Source organism: Triticum aestivum, chromosome 1D (genome assembly GCF_018294505.1).
Source record: "Triticum aestivum cultivar Chinese Spring chromosome 1D, IWGSC CS RefSeq v2.1, whole genome shotgun sequence".
Lineage (NCBI taxonomy): Eukaryota > Viridiplantae > Streptophyta > Magnoliopsida > Poales > Poaceae > Triticum > Triticum aestivum.
The window spans coordinates 259,972,314-259,993,109 of NC_057796.1; positions in this window are offsets into that span (position 1 = coordinate 259,972,314).

Below are 20,796 nucleotides of genomic sequence, written 5' to 3' on the forward strand. Positions count from 1 at the left end.
CTCTCGAATTATAGCTCGATCTACTTCTAGGGTTATAGTTTTTGTCAAGAGACGGTTATGATTTTTGCCTTGGATGACCGTTATAGTAATCCCTCGACTTGTAGGATGGGATCGATCATCTTTGTTGAGACTTCCGCGGAGGCGGCGGCGAAGCGTGAACGTGCAGTCATTGAGGAAAAGATGGACTTGTGGGTCAAAGCCGTTGATGCATTGAATGCGGCTTGTAGAGATTTTTCAAAGTATTATGTGTCGAAGTGCGACGATGCCAAAGTTAAGTTATACCAAGCTAAAGAGAAAAACATAAGCAACCTCAAGAAGCAAGAGAAAATTCATAGACGCGCTCTTGCAAGGCAAATTGCATTGTGTGGAACAAGGGATGAAGTGAATGAGATGGACTTTAACAACCCTGGCCAGATCATTGATTGGCTAGTTAGGCAACCATCATTGGCGATACTTAGTCGGGAAACTCATTGGGCTTGGGTCCGTGAAAGAAATGATATCATTTGTTGCAACCCCGGGCCGTACGACAAAGATGTCTTGTTGATGGAGTAGTAGAGGGGGTTGAAACAAATGACGTTGTAGTGTCATTTGGACTGTAATGACATGTACCCTTATCATTTATGTAACCTATGTCATTTGAACCAGTGAGAACATTATGTAACCTAGGTCATTATAAATAAGTTATGCTTTGTGTTTGTATTGTATCATTTGATTTGAGTTATGGTTTGTTCAATTTCATGTAGCATGGAAAACATGACCCCGGAGCAGATGAAGAAAGTATATGAGAAGTGTTGTGACATTGCATCTAAGAGTCTGGCGGTAGCGTCTGAGAAGATTGTAGCGGAGCGAGAAGTTGGTATCAAGAGGGAGCTTGAAGCATGGTTCAAGAGCAATGATGAGGTGTTTGCTGCCATGATGGATTTCAACAAGTATCCATTCATGGAGGAACCTTCTGATCTTAAGGAGAGAAAAGTTTTCCGTAGGCTTGTGAAAGAAAAACAGAAGATACTTAATGAGCTACATGAGAAGGAATATGCTTGCAGACATTCTGTGGCAACGGAGATCTTTTTCTCTGTGAACATAGAAGAATTCCGCGAGCTGGACTTGAGGAAACCCGGACAGGTCATTGGATGGGCAATCACACAAGGCAAGTCAGAGATTCCGAAACGCCGTGCTCGATGGGCCTGGTTCGGCGAAACGAAAGGTGTGTTGGAGAATTGGGCGGGATCGTCGGATTATCAACTGAAGCCTAATCCTGATCGTGATGCACAAATTGAACGTCTTATTTAGATCTTTTTTTCTGAAGTAGAAAATGTATGCTCGAGCTTGAGCTTTGTAGATTGAACTCATGTCATTCGAATCGCTAGATGTTTTAAGTGAGTTGAACAAGTGTCATTTGTGGATGTAATGAACTATGCTCAGTTATGTATGTCTTTGCTACTCGATCATTTGTGGATGTAATTTGTGGATGCTTAGTTCATAAAAGTTTGTAAGAAATGGAAAGGCAAAGGGCTATAAAATAAATGAAGGACATGGATCAGCACCCTACCGCCGTAGGCTCCGACGGTAGGGTGACCAACCCTACCGTCAAAAGAATGGCCTACTTGGTCACAGAGAAAAATGGCTGTTAGGGTGGCCAATCCTACCGCCAGGGCTTATGGCGGTAGGTCGCTACCACCAAACGTGACGGCGGTAGGGTGGCCAACCCGCCAAAAAATGCCCGATTTGGTCATAGGAGAAGCAGCAGAGCAGGCGTTTGGTTGGCCACCCTACCACCGTCGCCCTTGGCGGTAGGATAGCCAACCCTACCGCAAAACAGGGGGGACAGTTTGCGTTCTAGCAGTTTTGCTGTTGGGATTCGTCGCTTACCACCAGGCCTTATGGCAGTAGGGTATCATAACCTACCGCCAGGGTTTAGGGTGGTAGGGTGCAAAGCAGAGCAAAAGTTTACTCTGTTTTCCATCGTGTTCAACATTTCTAATTGACAACAAAAACGGCAGCATAACAGATGTAGTTCATGACATAGTTTCATCACAAGTTTCACAAATCAAAGACACAGTTCATCACATGTTTCTCGAATCGAAGGCATTCTTCATGACTAGTTATTCGAAAGTAAGGCCTTATTGGGTCACACGAGGCCATTTTCCTTTCTTGTCGCGTGCCTCATCCTCCTCTTGGGCTTTAAGAGCCCTTGCAAGCTTTCTTGCTCTCTCCTCTTGACGAGCAATCTTCTCCTTGCGTGCCCTCTCCTCTTCACGCTTCTTTCGCTCCATCCTCTCCTTTTCACGATGCTCTTCATCCAAGCCTCTCTGAAATGCTTCTTCAAACAACCGCTGCCTCCTTAGACAATCTCGATGTTGATCTTTCTTAACATCTTCTGGCACATCTTGATCTATCCATGTGAAGTACTTACAAAGTGGAGGCGGTGACTACGTACGAATAAAGAACAAATGTGGTCATTAGTAAGATGGATTCAATGGTTGAATTCTCTTTGAACTTGAACATGTTGGAAATATGCCCTAGAGGCAATAATAAATGGTTATTATTATATTTCTTTGTTCATGATAATTGTCTATTGTTCATGCTATAATTGTGTTATCCGGAAATCGTAATACATGTGTGAATACATAGACCACAACGTGTCCCTAGTAAGCCTCTAGTTGACTAGCTCGTTGATCAACAGATAGTCATGGTTTCCTGACTATGGACATTGGATGTCATTGATAACGGGATCACATCATTAGGAGAATGATGTGATGGACAAGACCCAATCCTAAGCATAGCTCAAAGATCGTGTAGTTCGTTTGCTAGAGCTTTTCCAATGTCAAGTATCTTCTCCTTAGACCATGAGATCGTGCAACTCCCGGATACCGTAGGAGTACTTTGGGTGTGCCAAACGTCACAACGTAACTGGGTGACTATAAAGGTACACTACGGGTATCTCCGAAAGTGTCTGTTGGGTTGGCACAGATCGAGACTGGGATTTGTCACTCCGTATGACGGAGAGGTATCTCTGGGCCCACTCGGTAATGCATCATCATAATGAGCTCAATGTGACTAAGGCGTTAGTCACGGGATCATGCATTGCGGTACGAGTAAAGAGACTTGCCGGTAACGAGATTGAACAAGGTATTGGGATACCGACGATCGAATCTCGGGCAAGTAACATACCGATTGACAAAGGGAATTGTATACGGGATTGATTGAATCCTCGACATCGTGGTTCATCCGATGAGATCATCGTGGAACATGTGGGATCCAACATGGGTATCCAGATCCCGCTGTTGGTTATTGACCGGAGAGGCGTCTCGGTCATGTCTGCATGTCTCCCGAACCCGTAGGGTCTACACACTTAAGGTTCGGTGACGCTAGGGTTGTAGAGATATGAGTATGCGGAAACTCGTAAGTTGTTCGGAGTCCCGGATGAGATCCCGGACGTCACGAGGAGTTCCGGAATGGTCCGGAGGTGAAGAATTATATATAGGAAGTCCAGTTTCGGCCACCGGGAAAGTTTCGGGGGTTATCGGTATTGTACCGGGACCACCGAAAGGGTCCCGGGGGTCCACCGGGTGGGGCCACCTATCCCGGAGGGCCCCATGGGCTGAAGTGGGAAGGGAACCAGCCCTTAGTGGGCCGGGGCGCCCCCCATGGGCCTCCCCCCTGCGCCTAGGGTTGGAAACCCTAGGGTGGGGGGGGGGCGCCCCACTTGACTTGGGGGGTAAGTTACCCCCCTGGCCGCCCCCCCCTCCAGATGGGTTCCAGGCCGGCCCCCCCCCCTCCCAGGGGGCCTATATAAAGGGGGGAGGGAGGGCAGCAACATTACAGCCTTGGGCGCCTCCCTCCTCCCCTGCTACACCTCCCCCTCTCGCAGAAGCTCGGCGAAGCCCTGCCGAGATCCCGCTACGTCCACCACCACGCCGTCGTGCTGCTGGATCTCCATCAACCTCTCCTTCCCCCTTGCTGGATCAAGAAGGAGGAGACGTCGCTGCACCGTACGTGTGTTGAACGCGGAGGTGCCGTCCGTTCGGCACTCGGTCATCGGTGATTTGGATCACGGCGAGTACGACTCCATCAACCACGTTCATTGGAACGCTTCCGCTCGCGATCTACAAGGGTATGTAGATGCACTCCTTTCCCCTCGTTGCTAGTATACTCCATAGATGGATCTTGGTGAGCGTAGGAAAATTTTAAAATTCTGCTACGATCCCCAACAGAACAACTTACCGGCGGTACACCATCGGTGTGAGCTGGACGAGGACGATCGTAGGCATAGTTGGGACAAACAAAATATCTTCTTCCTTCCGTCCATGATTTCTTGCGGTCGGTGGATACTTAACTTTGCAAACATCTCCACACCAACATGATGGAGTTCTCATATCTTTGTCCTTCACCTTATCCAACTCGGCGTCTGTCCACCTGTCCGGCATGTCCTCGCGGTTAGCACATGGTGGCCTCGTCACGGAACCGGAAGAAGCCATGCCTATAAAGACAAATTTGGTAGTTAGTAAAGTAAAATAACATGTATGTATGCAAGAAAAACAAATAAACAAGACCAAATAACAAGTACCATTCACATTATTTCAACCATCTGGGTTAAGCAAGATGTCAATAGGCCTTCCTCTATCATCCCTTCTCGTCCTACGACCACGGCCACCGGTACCCGACCGTTCCCCACGCCCTCTAATATTGTCTCCTCGTCCACTACCGCCAAGATTCGTCCGTCCTCCACGCGCACCACTCCTGGCTCCTCGTCCACTACCACTCCTACCTCCTCGTGTGCCACCGGTACCTCCTCTTCGGGCACCACTTTGACTAGTGGGATCTGGAGTGTTGGCATCGGTCCGTGGCTTTTTGGCGCATTTCCTAACATTGTGTCCCGGCTCGTCACATTTACCACAACTATTGATGTCCGGTGCCTCCATGAAATGGCCGCTACCAAATTGTTTCATTCCGGTGTATCCAGCTAGGTCATCCATGTCACCCCTAAACCTCTTCTTTCTTCTTCTTCCCTTTGTAGGCACCATGAGTTCGGGGTCGGGGACGATGTGTGGCCCATCATACTCAGGCCACTGTGTCTGATCTAGGAAGGGATGAAACCTAGGAGCCCATGTCAACCTCGTCCGTTCCAATGTAACTCATGCAACCGCAAGGTGGTACCATCGGATACTTTCAAGTTTCTGAACCTTGCGGCGGTCATCACATGCGAGCAAGGCCAATGATACTTGTGAGGTCTCTCGCACTGACACCACTGGGTCTTGAGGCGTACCTCATACGCTACTCCACCGTACGTCATGCCGTCCCTTGTTGTGCCACCCGGCTCATTGACTTGGTAGATTTGTTCTTTTTCATTGAAACTAATGATTTGTTGACGCCACGACTTGCGCGCTTGATGCTTCAACCAATCCTCAACTTTGAAGGGAATTTACATTTTCTCACCTATTCATTTGGCCGTCTCTTCGTAATGCCTTAGAAAATACTCGTTGAGCTTGAAGAAGGTATATTTCACTATTGCAGTGACCGGCAAGGAACGGACACCCTTGAGCACATTGTTGAAGCATTCCACCGTGTTACTTGTCATGTCTCCGTATCGGAAACCTCCTTCGTCGTAAGCACGTGACCACTTATGCTTCTCCGGAAAATACCTTGTCAAGAATTCTCTCCCTCATTTGTTCTTCTCCAACGCCTTGAATAGCTTATCATAGCGGCTTTGGAATGTGTCGGTGTTGAATGCCACACAAACATGGGTAAGATCTTTGCAAAACTCCTTACTCTTGCATGCACGGTAAAAGTTTGCCACGAAATGTCTCATGCACCAACGGTGCTGGAGCTTTGGATAGCCTCGAATGTCAACTTCTATTGCTTTGAGAATACCATGATGGTGATCCGATATGATGCACACCTCTCTTTTGGGGCCAATCACCTTCGTCCTCACATGATCCATAAACCACTCCCAATTATCATCGTGCTCGGAAGGCACCAATGCAAATGCCACTGGCAACACATTGTCATTGGACGAGTGGGCCATTGCTACCATGCATCAACGTGCCCTTGTACTTTCCGGTCAAGAACGTGCCATCAATTGACAACATGGGGCGGCAATGCCTAAATGCATCGATGCATTGCCCAAAGCTCCAAAAAGCTCGATGAAACACTCCCTCGATTGACTCGACCCTATGGCGCATGCCCGGGTTCCGATGAGCAATGGCTCCCAACATTCTCGGAAGAATGTTGTACGCGGCGACATAATCACCATGCAACATCCTTATAGCGTTTGCCTTGGCCATCCACGCCTTTCCATACTTGACCGGGTACCCGAATCGTTCGAAGACCGAACTCATGAGGAACTTCACCTTCACGGTTGGATCATGGGATATCTCATTCAACAATTTATAGCCTAGATACTCGGACGTGAGTTGGCGGTGTCCCTTGCTTCGGTCCGCTTTCTCCGGCGGTATGCACTTGTGGGTGGCCACACAACTCTTGAACTCCCATTGCCCGGTTTCCTTGATCTTTCTTCCATGGACCTTCCATGGGCAACCTTCTTTGTCACATTTGATGGTGTAGCGCAATTTTTTGTTGGAATGACCAACAACGAACGGCCTATGGTTCCGAATGGCATAGTCACTCAACCATATCTTGAACTCTTGCAAACAACCAAACTTGATCCCTTTCTTCAAATGAGCATTCTCATCCTCACCCGGTGGCCTTGGATCACCCATCCTCGGGCAAGGTGATGGTTCGACCAAGCCCAACCTCATGCCACCATCAACAACGGCATTGCCGGCAAGACTAAGATCAAGAAACAAAGAGGGTCCTCTTTCCTTGCCATTGACCTTCTTATAAATTTGATTTTCTTGTGGCATGAATCCATCCTCATCCAATTCTTCCGGTGGACCCTCATCATCCGACTCATACCTACACATACGGCTATAAGGGAGGTTCCGGTCCATGTCTTGTTGATGCACAATGACATCCAAGTCACCAATGGGATGTAATGAATCTCTTCTTCTTCTGCATACACATCATCTTGAGCAATAGCATCTCCATCAACATGAGCAATGGTATCTTCATCAACATGAGCAACGGCCTCATCTCCAACATGATCATCACCTAGAAGAACTATGGCTCTAGCATTGATGTCCTCTTCATTTGGTTGGCTACTTGGTGGTTGGCTAGCCGCACTGTGGTCATACACCACGACAACATCATGTATTGGGAAGGACACATTCCGGTTCAAGTCGAGTAGTGGCCGAGGAACTTCAACCTTTGTGGCAAATAACTCTAATGACTTGTCTTGTGATCCCTCAACTTTCTCCTTATACACATCCCAATGCAATTGAGAGGTGATGGACATACTCTTTAATCGGGATTTTACTCCCACTCCCACATCATATCGCCCAACAAGCTTCACACCATCACTTGGGTTAATCCAATCGAGGACGCTTCTCACTTTCACGACAATATCATCATAGCTCGGGCTTGTGTCAAAAACCATGGCCTCCTCCCCTTCGTCGGCATTTCCATCCATGAAAGCCGCCTTGTCCAAATAATGCACATTCACTAGTTTATCCATCTAAAAACAATGGAAAAAAATTGAGTCATCCATGGACCGGTCATTTCATATGGATGAACTATCTAAAATATAAGATTTTGAATCTAACAACTAGTATACCTGAATCATAGCACTAACCCTAACCCTAACCTAACTAAACCCCTAACCCTAACACTTACGCTAGCTTGCCACAACAAAGAGTGACACATATTACTTAGGTCAACCATAAATACACCATAAATGCACAATAAATGCTAAACTAGAGGAAGAACTAGGGGGTTGCAAAACTTGTTGATTCCAACAAAAGTAGATGATTTGAACCAACCAAATGAAGGGGGGATGGGGGAGGTACCTTGGGTGATGCAAATGGCTTCGATCCAAGGGGCAAATCTCAAGCAATGGAGGGGGGGTCTAGTGGGTGCTTGGGTGGGGGAGAAGAGGGGAGAGAGTGAGAGCTCGGGGAAGAAGATGAGTGGAGTGGGTGGGTGGTGAGTGGACCCCACCAAACCTTATCCTCCAGGACCCTACCGCCAGACACCTCAGCGGTAGGGTGTCGGAGCCTACCGCCAAGGCTGGCGGCGGTAGGTCCCTTTGCCACGTCAGCGCCCGTTAACGGCCAGACGGCCGTCAACGGAACCTACCACCATGAGGGGCGGCGGTAGCCTATACGTACCTACCGCCAGGGCCTTCGGCGGTAGCTAAAAGGGTCAAATCTCAAAAAATTTCCATACCGGGGTCAGATCCTGATTTTATACGCCAAAAGGGTCAAAACACGAAATTTTGCCACCATGGACGGATGACATATGATACGCTGGTCAGTGGTGACGGCGCCTGCTTTGCGTTGTTGGACGTGATGAACAATGGAAGCGAAAAAAGTCATATGCTCGATCAAACATGTAGGCGTGGGAGAATTGAGGCTATTGCTCACATACGTTTAGTCCAATGATGGCTATGGTGGTGCCGCCTCACACGCATCATCCTTGGTCCCCATGTGTTCATCTTTTTCTTTCTTCATCCCCTTCTTTTCCTCTCCCTTCTTACTTTTCCTTCTTTTCCATTGAAGAGCCAACCTCCTCTGCAAGCTTCACCTGATGCATGCAAGCAACGGTCCTGCTGCCACCGTGGCATCCGAGCCTAGTTGCCGTATGGGGCATCACCTTTGAGGCCACGCAATGGCCTTGCCCTTAGACGGCCTGATCACGTCAGTTTTTCTTTAGAGCAACTCCAACGGGCCGACCCAAACAGACGGCGCATTTGTCCGTTTTTTGTCCGTTTGGGTCGGCCGCCCGCCCGGCGTCCGCCCAGTTTTGCATTTGGGTCGGCAGTGCGCCCAACGCGCCGACCCATTTCATGTCCGCATTCAACTTTTAAAAAAAAGGCCCGCGACCGATCATGCCAGCGGCCATGTCTCATGCCGGCACCATGCCAGCGCTGGCATACAATGGCGGCTTCAGAAAATATCACCACAGTTCATGCTGGCGCACTCGCCAGCCAGCCGACACACATGCCAGCACACAAAAAAGGGGCGGGACTTGAGTTTGACCACGCCGTGGTCATGCCGGCATACAAAAAAGATGGCACTCGCCGCCATAGATCACTCGTCGTCGAACTTGAGCATGTCGGCCTGCATCTTCTCGAATCATGGCTTCTTCCTTGGTGACACGGTGTTGAGATCCACCTTCATGATCTCCACCCCGGTCATCATGCTCACGAGAGCCACTTCTTTCTCCTTGGTGTTGGCGTTGGCGGCCTCGATCTCTAGCATCTTGGCTTGCTTCTCCACCTCTAGATCGAACATCTTGGCTTGCTTCTCCACCTCTAGATCGAACATCTTGGCTTGCTTGCCGGCGTCCAGCTCAAGCCTCCTCCTTTGGATCTCCATGAAAGCGTCCATTTGCTCCGCCTTGAAACGTCGGCGCTCCTCCTCCCTTGAGTCCTTCTTATTCATCATGCCATCCACGCTTGCGATTAACTGATGTCTACTATGCAACCTTCCTCTTGTAGACGTTGTTGGGCCTCCAAGTGCAGAGGTTTGTAGGACAGTAGCAAATTTCCCTCAAGTGGATGACCTAAGGTTTATCAATCCGTGGGAGGCGTAGGATGAAGATGGTCTCTCGAGCAACCCTTCAACCAAATAACAAAGAGTCTCTTGTGTCCCCAACACACCCAATACAATGGTAAATTGTATAGGTGCACTAGTTCAGCGAAGAGATGGTGATAAAAGTGCAATATGGATGGTAGATATAGGTTTTTGTAATCTGAAAATATAAAAACAGCAAGGTAGCAAGCGATAAAAGTGAGCGTAAATGGTATTGCAATGCTAGGAAACAAGGCCTAGGGTTCATCTTTCACTAGTGCAAGTTCTCTCAACAATAATAACATAATTGGATCATATAACTATCCCTCAACATGCAACAAAGAGTCACTCCAAAGTCACTAATAGCGGAGAACAAACGAAGAGATTATTGTAGGGTACGAAACCACCTCAAAGTTATTCTTTCTGATCGATCTATTCAAGAGTTCGTACTAGAATAACACCTTAAGACACAAATCAACCAAAACCCTAATGTCGCCTAGATACTCCAATGTCACCTCAAGTATCCGTGGGTATGATTATACGATATGCATCACACAATCTCAGATTCATCTATTCAACCAACACAAAGAACTTCAAAGAGTGCCCCAAAGTTTCTACCGGAGAGTCAAGACGAAAACGTGTGCCAACCCCTATGCATAAGTTCACGATGTCACGGAACTCGCAAGTTGATCACCAAAACATACATCGAGTGGATCACGTGAATATCCCATTGTCACCACAGATAAGCACATGCAAGACATACATCAAGTGTTCTTAAATCCTTAAAGACTCAATCTGATAAGATAACTTCAAAGGGAAAACTCAATCCATTACAAGAGAGTAGAGGGGGATAAACATCATAAGATCCAACTATAATAGCAAAGCTCGCGATACATCAAGATCGTATCGAATCAAGAACACGAGAGAGAGATCAAACACATAGCTACTGGTACATACCCTCAGCCCCGAGGGTGAACTACTCCCTCCTCGTCATGGAGAGCACCGGGATGATGAAGATGGCCACCGGAGAGGGTTCCCCTCTCCGGCAGGGTGCCGGAACGGGTCTAGATTGGTTTTCGGTGGCTACAGAGGCTTGCGGCGGCGGAACTCCCGATCTAGGTTATGTTCTGGGGGTTTCTGTATATACAAGAGGTTTTGGCGTCGGGAACAAGTCAGGGGGGTCTCCGGGCTGTCCACGAGGTAGGGGGCGCGCCCAGGGGGGTGGGCGCGCCTCCCACCCTCGTGGGCAGCCCGGGACTCTTCTGGCCCAACTCTTTTACTCCATGGCCTTCTTCTGGTCCAAAAATAAGCTCCGTCAAGTTTCAGGTCAATTGGACTCCGTTTGGTTTTCCTTTTCTGCGATACTGAAAAACAAGGAAAAAACGGAAAACTGGCACTGGGCTCTAGGTTAATAGGTTAGTCCCAAAAATCATATAAAATAGCATATAAATGCATATAAAACATCCTAGATGGGTAATATAATAGCATGAATACTTCATAAATTATAGATACGTTGGAGACGTATCAGCGATCAAGGCGTTGGTGGCCGCATCTCGCTTGTCCTCCTTCTTGGAGTTGGTCTTCCCCCGCGGCCGTGCCGGCTCGCCCTCCCCAACATCCGCCACGGCTTTCTTCCCCCCACGCGACTTGAGTGCGGCATATTGCGCCTTGAACTTCTCCTCGTCCTTGATGAACTGATAGCAATGGGAGAGGTTGAAGCACTTGCCATTGTGTTGAACCTTGAATGCCTCCAAAGCTTGAAATGCCTACAAAATGTTTCCATGCAAGCATATGGGCAAGTGATATGCAAATGAACACGCAAAGGATGAACTTGAGGACACAAAAGAGGGCGGCTTGCTAGCATACCATGTCTTGCATGCCGATGCCGCTCACGGGGCGGGCCTTGACACTCTCAAGAGTAGCGCAAAACTTGTTGCACTCTTGTTGGATCACCCTCGACCGCTTGAAAATGGAGACCCACTCGCGCGTGCTCACAAATTGGTAAGGCGGAAACTTCTTGCGCTCATGAAACTCTCGGTGAACATGAATCCAAAAGGCTGAATGCTTTTGCTCGGCGCCTGTCTTGGGGTCTTGTCCAATGTCTTGCCAACACTTGCAAAGAAGCTTGTCCTTGGCCGCCGTGTATGCCTTCGTGCGCTTGCTCTTGCACTTTGGCTTAGGACCGGCGGCTCGGTTCGCGAGCTTGTCCTCGAACAAAGGCTCCACTTCGATGTCGCGCTTGTCCTCTTCCTCTAGTCCGTAGTCGTCCGGGAACTCGTGGTCGAGGGGGAAGCCGTCCAGGTCGATGCCGACCTGATCACGCATGAAGGCCGCCTGATCGGGATCATAGCCAGCGGCCGGCGTGAACGCGCCGCGACTGTCCTAGCTTTGTGTCTCGTCGGGATCGTAGCCAGCGGCTGGCGTACCACCCTCGAAGATGAGGTTATGCATGTAGTCCTCGTCGACGGCGGGCAACATTTCCTCGAACAGGTTGCGGGAGCACGGCGGCTGGCATCTGCCGCGCGCGTTTCCTCGCGCCGCCGGATGACGAGCCACCGGCCACCGGGGTGGCGTTGAGGTCGATGGGCGCGAGCGCGGGCATGGAAGGCGTGACCACGCTCACGTCGGGCGAGCACTCCCCGGAGAGGCGGGAGGCCTGCGGGTAGACGTGGAAGCCGGGGACCGGGTTGCAAGCCGACGCGCAGGGCGAGTTGGGCAGCACCATCCGAGGAAACGCCGACGAGCCGGTGCTGGCCGCGGTGACGGCGGCTTGGGCGAGGCCGTGCTGGCTAGGGTTTAACCCTAGCATGTAGAGCGCCTCCCTCGTTGTCGCCGCGACGCGGGCGTTGGTGACCTCCTGCTGCGCGGCGGCCTCATCCCTCGCGTTCGCGACGTGCCTCCAGCCCTTCCTCTTGGCCGACTCCCTTGCCCGCGGTTCAGGCATCAGCGCCTTCTTTGGCTTGGTCGCGGGGGCGGTCTTGCGCGGGCACGGGGCTTGCCTTTCCCGGAGGGGGCGGGGCCGCCGGACGAGGCGAGGGAGGCGAGGCCGGCGGCATCGTCGAGGTCGATGGCGTCGTCCATGGCTGGTTGGGCCGGGAGCGCACACGGGCAGGAGTGTTTTTGGGGAAAAGGGGGGGGGGGAATGGTGATGGCTGCCACCGACCAGCGGGCCCGAGGAGAAGAGTAAGCGCGCGCGCGTCCGTCTCGTGTCCGCGCCGATGCAAATCCGGCTCAAAATTGGGCCGGGAATGGGTCGCCATGCGGACGCCAAGCGGACACGCGTCCGTTTGTGTTGGCACATTGGGCCGTCTTTTCTGTCCGCGCCGACACAAACGGACGGCGGCGGACAAAATAGGTCGCCCCATTGAAGTTGCTCTTACACACAGTACAATCACACATGTTAACAGACATGCACATGCATCCACGTACATTCTATCATTATAAGCACTTATAACATACTGAGACGGCACACCATCTTAAAATTAACAAAGTTATTGCATGCACCTTGTAATCGTTGAGAACATACAATATATGTAGATTCGAGTAGTACAATGATGAAGATGAATTACAAAAGGAAAAAACTAACGCCCACACGTGTGACATCTTGCACATTGGGGCTGTTTGGTTGCTACCCTGAGAAAAATCTGCCTGGCCAGAGGAAAGCCGGACACTAGCCTGAACCTTGTTTGGTTGGCAGCCTGAGCATTCTTATAGCTAGCCTGACCTGAGCACACAGGCACACAATTAGCCGGAGTCAGGCCGCCAAAATCGGAGGCCTGAGCTTCAGGCACGCACATGCAAATATATTTTAATGGTTGATCAGTGGTTCACCCATGTTGCATGCAGCTAGCAATCATTGCACCTACCATTCTTTATTGAGTCAATTACATTGTTGGTGTCACAACTTGTCCTAATGTTCACTTTGGTACTACACGTTGTGAGATACGTCAAAGTGGTGGAAAAACTTGGCTCAATCGTTCGCATACGGTGCTTTTCTCAGCTTCGTACGAATCAAGCGCTGACTAAGCAAGACAGCGTGGCGCGGGTCCCATTGGCAGTGACCAGAGGCCGTGGGCTGATGCGTTTGGCATGAGTTATCTCATAAACCCCCTCAGATTTCACGTCTTTGACAAATAAGCCCCCGGGTTGGCTGTACACAGGTGGCCTTTCCTTATAACTGACAGACAAACAACAAAATATCTTGTTTTAACATAAGAGAGCTTTCAAAGTTGTTCAGAACTTGCATAGTAGCCCACTGGCTACAAACAAAACAGTACCACCTACAGATTCTTGGTTCGAGTCCTAGAACCACCATTTTTTTTATTTCTCATACTGTTAAAATTGTTCTAAATAGAATTTGCATAGCAAGGTTTCTGCACAACAGTTTCACAGAAATCATAGAGCAGAATATAGGATCATATAAAAAACTCCACATTTTTATTTCTCATACTGTTAAAATCGTTCTAAATAGAATTTGCAGAACAGTTTCACAGAAATCATGGAGCAGAATATAGCATCATATCAAAAACTCCACAGGAAGCATTTCTATATGAAATGAAGTAAAATTTCAGAAAAGAAAACAGTTTCACAGAAATCATAGAGCACAGGATAACATCATATCATCTTCACACTAATCATAGTGCAAAGGATAGCATCATATCATCTTCAGAGAAGTCATACATGAACTAATTTAGAGAGGATAGCATCATATTCATTTGAGCATCCTACCAAAAGATATGTTCAGCTCCTGACATGTTTCAACTTAAGCAAAGGGCTAATTTAGTTCTAACAATCCAAAAAACAAAAGTTCATACATGAACTTGATTGCATTTTTTTCCAGTTCATTCATGAACTAATTTGATATGCAGCTTGCTCTATAAGGTCTGGAAATCATCAAGCCACTCCTCTTGTGGTGCATTTTGTGTCACTGGGACCTCCTCGGCTCGCACATATGATCTAGGTTCATCTGGTGGAAACATGATGTTCCACAACCCAGCTCCTGGTCCCGTCCTACCTCCTATGTGACCTCTCCCAGTCCCGCTGGAACGACCTCTCCAAGTCCCTCTCCCACTAGTTGTCCCAATCCCTCTCCCATTTCCTCTCCCAGGTGCTCTGCCTACTCCTGTGACATTTCCCCTGCCTCTTCCAATTGCTCTCCTCTTTCTCCCTCTTGCATTTTCAGCTGCCTGGTAGCTTGCTTCAGGGACATCTTCAGGAATGTCTTCTGTCACCCCTCTTCTTCTAACCCTGCCTGTTGCCATTGTTGTGGTAACCCTGGGAGGGGGTATGCTATCTCTAGCATTTGCAACAAAAGCTGATTCTGGAAGAGGTCCATGATCCATAACTGGCACATATGCTCTCCTCTCCTAAGTATGAAACAATGCAGCAATTTTCAGATAGAGTTTTGCATGGTGAAATCAGAATTTAATGTTTTGTAGAAAAATCCTTACCATTTGTTGCATGAGAAACACCATTGACCCTGGTGTTTGAGTAGGATCCATGTGTGGGTGCACTGTATGTGGCATTATGTTCTTCAAAGAGTGCAAACAAAGTGTCAACGCTACGAGGTAGGGAGTAAAATTTAGAAAACATTATAGTAATTTTAGTTGCTTCCATCTTACTGAAATGATTGAAGGATCGTCATAATACTCTGCATCATCATCATCTCCATCATCTTCTGCAGGCTGAGGTGCATCCCTATTGTTCTCCTCCCACTTGTTGTGCCCTTTCTTATTGTGATCTGCTCTTCCACATAAAGAGCAATGCATGGACACACCATGCTTTGACAGCCTCTTCCCTCCATCTTTCATCTGCTTCTCCTCTGGATCTTTCTTCCTATTCCTCCTTGGTCTTCCCATGACCTTAGTGTACACAGGTGGATATACATCAACTCCATACATCTTTCTCCAATGCTCCTTGTCTCTCACTGGCTTTATGTTAAATCCATAAGCATTTTTGTAAGAATCCAGAGAGTAGCATTCATGTACTAGAGTTGCAGGATCTATTCTCTCCTCTCTAGCACAAGCTATTGCATGGTGACATGGAATTCCGGACAAGTCCCATCTTTTGCAGTCACATGTTTCCATGTTCAAGTCCACAATGTAAGAATGGTTCATTGACACAACTTTGAAAACCTTCTGGCCAGCTCCAAATACCATGCAATTAGCAGCCCAGTCAGTAAATTTGTCAAGTTTTTTCTTAATCTTAGGGCACAATCTACCACTCCATTTCCTATCCAGGGCCACTTCCTTCTGCTTGTTGTAAATCCTTGCTGTTATCTTGTTGTTTATGTTATCCACCATAGATAAAATTGGTAATTCTCTTGCTGGCAATATCCAACTGTCATAAGAAGAAGAAAAAACATGTTAATGCAGTACAATAGAAACTGAAAAAAGGAATATTGGAAAATTACTATTGAAGCACAATACTAAATTAGAAGCTAACCTATTAAATACTTCAGACATGTTATTCAGTAGAATGTCACATTTTGGAAAAGGGTTAAAAAAGGCTTTAATCCATGTCTTTGGAGGCCATTTCTCTACCCATTTGTATGCACCCACACTGTCGGCCAACATCTTTTCCATAGCTTTCATGTATGTAGGATTGTTTGTGGCTCTTGCAATTGCCCAAAGATTGTTCTTCAACTGTTCCCCCTTGTGTAGCTTATGGAAATTCTGGTACATATGCCTGACACAGAACCTGTGTTCAGCATCTGGCCAAACCTTTGCTACTGCTGCAATGAGACCCTGAACATCACATACAAGATTGACTATCAGATCAATATATGGTTTACAAACTTCTAAATTAATAAAGTACATGTAAAGTGAATGAACTCAGGAGCATACCTTCTGCTTGTCACTCATTATTGTGTATGGAGAGGTGTTACATATGTTTAGATCATCCTTTAGGCTTGCCAAAAACCACTCCCAGCTGCTAGTAGACTCAACTTCCACAATCCCAAATGCTAGGGGGTAGATGCAATCATTAGGGTCAATACCCACAACTGTTAGCAAATTTCCTTTGTACCTGGTCTTAATGTGACATCCATCTACAAATATGATGGGTCTGCCTCCCAATAGCCATCCTCTCTTGCAAGCATCCAATGACCAGTATAGAGTTGAAAAGTGTTCTCTTGTCTGCTTAGTCTTGTCATCAAAAATTTCCTTTGTGCATAGGTAAAACTTGCTGCCAGGGTTTGTGGTCCTCAACTCCTCTCCATAATCCCACAAGTGCTTGAACTGGTCATCATCTTCACCTCTAATCTGCTTCACTGAATCTCTTCTAGCTCTTCCTAATTTGGTCCTAGTTGGTATGAGATTGTACTCTTGCTGAACCTTCTCCTCAAATTTCTTCAAAGGCATCTTCTCATTGTCCCTGAACTCATCTCTGAATTTTTTGGTTAAAAATGGAGCAGTTAGACCTTTAAGGTTCCATGACTTAGGGCAAGTGTGCTCATCACAATACTTCTTTATAATGAAGCTGTTTTTCCTGCTGTCCTTCACTGCTTTCATGTACCATGGGCAAGCATTACTGCATATTGCTTCAACTGTAGTGCTTGTGTTTCTTGTCTTTTTTATTGCAACTCTGTTTCTTATGCTATAAGAAGTTATAGCATGTCTGAGCTCCTGCACACTACCAAACACCATTCCTAACTTAAATACAGGAGCATTCAGATCTGTCTCTGGATTGAAACCTTTGAAATGGTACTTCAACTTGTCCCTCTCTTCTTTGGATAACAAGATGTGAGGGTCATCTAGAGCATCCTCTGCTAGCTCTGTTTCATAGTCACATGTTGTAACTCTTTCTCTGTGATCATCCACTTCTTTGTCTACATGATCTTCAAATAAATCATCATCCCCATCCTCTACATCATAGTCACTGTCAAAAAATTCCTCATCAGTCTCAGAATCTACTGCAGGTTCTACGTCTTCTTCGTCAACATCATCATCAGCACATCCCGAAGATGATCCTTCAGAAAACAATCCCCTTGCCCTCCTCTTACTCCTCTTACTTCTCACAGTTGCAACTTTAGGTGAGGTGGCTTGTTCTTTTCCCTTGTCTTTCCCTGGAGTTATGACCTTTGGCAATTCAGGAACCCCTTGAACTACAACATCATCTCGTACCAAATTGTTCAGTGTATCTCCATGGTCTATGATCAGCAATAAGTTCTTGTGTTGTGTACTAGCTGCTATCATTGCAAGGCTGTCAGCATCACATTTCATTTCTTTCATTCCTTCACTAAGTGTCCTTCCAGGCTGACACCAAAACACTTCATGTTGTCCACTATCTCTGTCATACCCAGCTGCTTAAGAAAATCTTCAATCCACAATATAGACCATGTGTCAGTATCATAGCTATCAAACCAATCAACTTGATAGTCCATGTATGTCCTGTTGCTGCCAGCTCCACAGAAAAATCCCTTGTGATGAATCTCAACAGTGAACAATCCATCAAAATCACCTACAGTGCATAAACATATTCGGATAACAAAGAACAGTCCATTACAATTATAATTCTGTTCAACAAGGCAATGCAAATATCTAGTTTTCAATTAACAGAGCAGACAACAAGCCCTGTCAAGTATTTAATTAAAAATGCACATGTTATTTACAGTTAACCTGCTCAAATATTCAGTTAAAACAGTGTCGAAAAATTCAGTTATAGCAGTGTCGAAAAATTCAGTTATAGCAGTGTCGAAAAATTCAGTTAAAGCAGTGTCGAAAAATTCAGTTATAGCAGTGTCGAAAAATTCTGTTAACATGTGTCGACAGATTCAGTTAACAAGTGTCGACAAATTCAGTTAAGTACAGATTGGCAAATACAATGTAGGGTTGTGCGCACATACACTGACTTGACTGAAGCACTCAGATTTTAACTAATATCCGATTTGTTCATGCAGAAAAGAAGGGGCCTTCTAAGCCCGTGCTAAACCATAGAGACAAACGACACTACGGATGAATGCGAGGGGGGATTTTAACGTCACGCCATCTAAAAAGCATCCGCGGACGAAATCAACACAAAACTCAACATTCGTCATCGGCGAACCAACCGATGGAAACCCTACAAAAAAACAGGGGCTACAGAGGGGGAAAGTTGGGGCTGTGCTTACTGTATACAAGGGCTGCCTCGCCGGGAGCTCGCCGGCGGGGTTCCATCGTCGTCGACGTCGCCGATCAACGCGTCCTACAGATCACCGCCACCGCCGCCTTCAAACGATTGACAGGAGGAAAGCTTGAGGCGAGGGAGTCGAACAGGCAAGTCAATAACGCAGAAAGGAAAGGCCACCTGTGTACAGCCAACCCGGGGGCTTATTTGTCAAAGACGTGAAATCTGAGGGGGTTTATGAGATAACTCATGCCAAACGCATCAGCCCACGGCCTCTGATCACTGCCAATGGGACCCGCGCCACGCTGTCTTGCTTAGTCAGCGCTTGATTCGTACGAAGCTGAGAAAAGCACCGTATGCGAACGATTGAGCCAAGTTTTTCCACCACTTTGACGTATCTCACAACTTGTAGCACCAAAGTGAACATTCAGGACAAGTTGTGACACCAACAGTGTAATTGACTCTTCTTTATTTTCTCAGGCTCAGGCACGAACCAAACAACACTTGGCCGGAGCTGCCTAGTCGGGTTAAAAGCACAGCAATCTCAGGCTACACTCAGGCACGTAATTTTCTTAGGCATGGTGCTCAGGGCACCAACCAAACAGCCCCGTTGTCCACACGCCTTCTTTATCACTCATTTTGGTACATGTGAACATATGACATCAGTAGGAATTTTTTTGGTTTTGGCTTAAAAATATTTTATTTCCTAATTAAAAATCCGTTTTCACTATTAAATCTGTCTCGACGAGATCTTTAAAACTAGACCCCATGTTGATATGTTTCGACGAATCTTTTTTCCCAAAAGTTTTCATGATGTTTACACTGTAGTTGCCATAATACTTAAACTAAAGTTGCCATGTGGCAATTTCAGTTTGTAGAGCATGGTAATTTTAGTATTTTGATGATGGCAACTCCAGTACTTTGACCATGAAAATTATTTTTTCTGTGAACCATGGCAATTTTAAGTGCATGTATCATGGCAATTTTAGTTTATGATTCATGGCAAGTCTAGTTTCTTAATCTCCGTTTTATAAATGTCAAAATTTACTTTTAAATGTAGAAGAAAATAGCTGAAACATATCATGGCAACTTCAGTGTAAACACCCTGGCAATTCATGTGCAATAGACATGGTAACTTTTAACCCTAAAAAAATTCGTCGAAATATATTGATATGAGATCTAGTTTCGAAGATCTCGTCGCGATGGATTTAATGATGAAAACGAATTTTCAATGGGATTTTTCATTTAAGAGATAAAACATTTTTAAAAAACTAAAAATCCAAAAAGATTCCCATATGGATGCATGTGGTGACGTGGCAGTAGCCTGTGCTTTATAGTGCGTGTGGGTGGGTTTCGCTTCCACCACACGTGCGGGCGTTATCGTTGTCCATTACAAAAATATAGTATGTTCACCTAGATATCGGTCGTATCCATGTGGGATTGGTCTTTTCTTTTTCCTTCTTTAAATGATAAACATTTTTTTTAAGATGAATTACTAGAAGCTCTCCTAATTTTGTATGGTTTCTTATTTCTTTTAGCTTTTTCAGTCAGTGCTCATTCCGTCTGGATTACTTTTGAAAGATTTTTTTCAAGATTTTTATCCACGGTATTTTCTAGGGACGGGGCTTGCCTGCTCCCAAAACGTTAATTTTGCATCCAACGACCACATGATTTCCCTTCCCCCGTCTTTTCTTTTCTGGCCCAAAAAAGAGACAACGACCCCCTATTTTTGTATTTTCCTCTCCCTAAGGTAATACATTATACAGGCAAAATGTCCGCCAATCCCACTATTTTGTGCTCCAATGTAAATGGAATTTCCGGTGGAGCGGTGAAATGCATTGAGATCGGAAAGAACACCAACGGCGAAAGCACTCTGCTGGGCTGAAGATGACGCGCGGTCAGCGAGGAATGAATTCGAAAACCCGTACTTGGGTAACGAGTACTCAAGGAATCCTCTTGAATTCCAGTCATGATGATCAGGTACCCGGAGTACATCACCCTCATCAGGAAGAATAGAGAACAGGGACATCCATAAAATAGGGGTATGCTAAATCACAGGTGG